The following is a 1,911-nucleotide window of genomic DNA, read 5'->3' as shown; positions in this document are numbered from 1 at the left end:
CCCAGAGCCTGACGCGGGGCTCGAACGCAGGGACCGCGAGATCGTGACCTGGCTGAAGTCGGACGCTTAACCGACTGCACCACCCAGGTGCCCCAAAATCAGTACTTTATACCTTCTCCTCTCACACCAGCCCAGACAACAACCATTCTACTTTCTGTCTCTGAATTTGACTACTCTAAATACCTCCTATAAGTGAGATCAGGCAATATTTATCTTTTTGTGACTGGTTTATTTCACTTAGCAAAATGTCTTCTAGGTTTATCTACACTGACGCATGTATCAAAGTTTCTTTCATTTTTTAGGGCTAGGTAATATTCTACTGTGTACCCATTCATCCACTGATGATGCTTGGATTGCTTCAACATCTTGGCTATTGTCCACAGTGCTGCTCGGAACGTGGTTGTATAAATATTTCTTCTAGATCCTACTTTCGGCTCTTTTGTATTGTAGAAGTGGAATTGCTACATCATTTGGTAGTTCTGTTTTAATTTTTTGAGAAAATTCTGTGCTATTTTTGAGATGCATCTTTTTTCATTCCCACGGACAGTACACAAGAGGTGTGAGGTGATAGTTGATTATAGTTGTAATTTGCAATTACCTAGTGATTGCTAATGTTGAGCATCTTTTCACATGTTTGTTGGCCATTTGTATATCATTTTTGGAGAAGTCTCCATGCAACTCCTTTGCCCATTTTTTAAAAACATGGAAAACTTCATGCATTTATATGTTTGTCCTTGCACCAGAGCGTGCTAATCTTTTCTGAGTCTTTCTAATTTTAGTAGATGTGATACCAAAGCGAACCTAAGTTGTTGATTCTTGATTTGCATTTGTAGTGTTTCATTAACACTTTCCTCTTCTCAACAAACCACCATTCCCCACTATGCACCTACCCTCAATACAGTTTTCCACAAAAATTAGAGGAGATTTGTATGCATTCTTAAACTTATTTCTTGTTCATGTTCACGTCAGTGGCTCTTTCCATTGCTTGCTTACTGATGGTCTTTGAGTTTTATTTTTCTTTTGTTTTGTTTTGTGCTTGTTCATGTCACTAAGTTTAGGGAAGTGGAAAATTTTAAGGTCTGGCTTAATGATGCCACCTTAAACAGCCTGATGAAGGTAGAGATGACTAAGGAGCAATATTTCAACCCTGTGTCTAAACAGGACATTAATCTTGCCCTTTTTTTACAATTTTTAATCAGAAGTTCCTAATTTTCTCACCATTGATGTAAAAATCATTTATGCTTGCAGCGCAACCAACATAAATCATTAGCACACAAAAGAATAGTAAGCAACCTTTAATCAATACACTTCCTTCTATGAGACACGGTGGAAATGAAAGAATACAATTTGTCATTGATCAGGAGTCTCGCCAACATGTATCCAGGGCCCCATGTCTTCCCAGTACTTACTTTGCTCCAACCAGGCTGGCCTTCTCTACGTTTTTCAGACAAACCAAGGTCATTTCCTTCCCATGAACTTTGCGCATCCTGTTTCTTTTTATCATTTCATCATTTCGTTGAGGTTTTAGCTCGATGCCACCTCTTTGGAGGCCTCCTGACACCTAACCTAATGGTGCTGTCTCCTGGACAGTCACTTTCTATCATTTTATCCACTTGGTTTTCTTCACAGCACAAATGACTTTCTGAAATTGCCTTATTAATTATTCACCGGCATGATGTTTATTTTCAGCCACCTTCCCTCATTTTAATATATGTTCCATGATTGCAGAGGTCTGTGACCTTGGTTTACTTCTATATCCTCAGTGCCTGAAACGGTGCCTATGTAGTGGCGAATGTTTAATAAACATATGTCGAATGAATACCTGGTGACGATGTTGACTAGGGGTCAAAATTTTTTTCTGTAAGGGGCCAGATATTTTAGCTCTGCAGGCCATTTAGTCTCTGTTACAAC

General features: G+C 39.1%; 1 non-coding gene across 1 annotated transcript; it reads right to left on the bottom strand.

Annotated features, from left to right (window-relative positions):
- Positions 1-696: 696 nt before the first annotated feature.
- LOC113594180 (U6 spliceosomal RNA) lies at positions 697-801 on the bottom strand. The gene has a single exon (XR_003414509.2). It is a non-coding gene; the product is annotated as a U6 spliceosomal RNA (small nuclear RNA).
- Between the last annotated feature and the right edge of the window lie 1,110 nt (positions 802-1,911).

This window comes from Acinonyx jubatus, chromosome C2 (assembly GCF_027475565.1).
Source record: "Acinonyx jubatus isolate Ajub_Pintada_27869175 chromosome C2, VMU_Ajub_asm_v1.0, whole genome shotgun sequence".
Classification (NCBI taxonomy): domain Eukaryota; kingdom Metazoa; phylum Chordata; class Mammalia; order Carnivora; family Felidae; genus Acinonyx; species Acinonyx jubatus.
The sequence above is the reverse complement of the archived record's forward strand: the minus strand, read 5'-3'. Positions and strand labels throughout refer to the sequence as shown.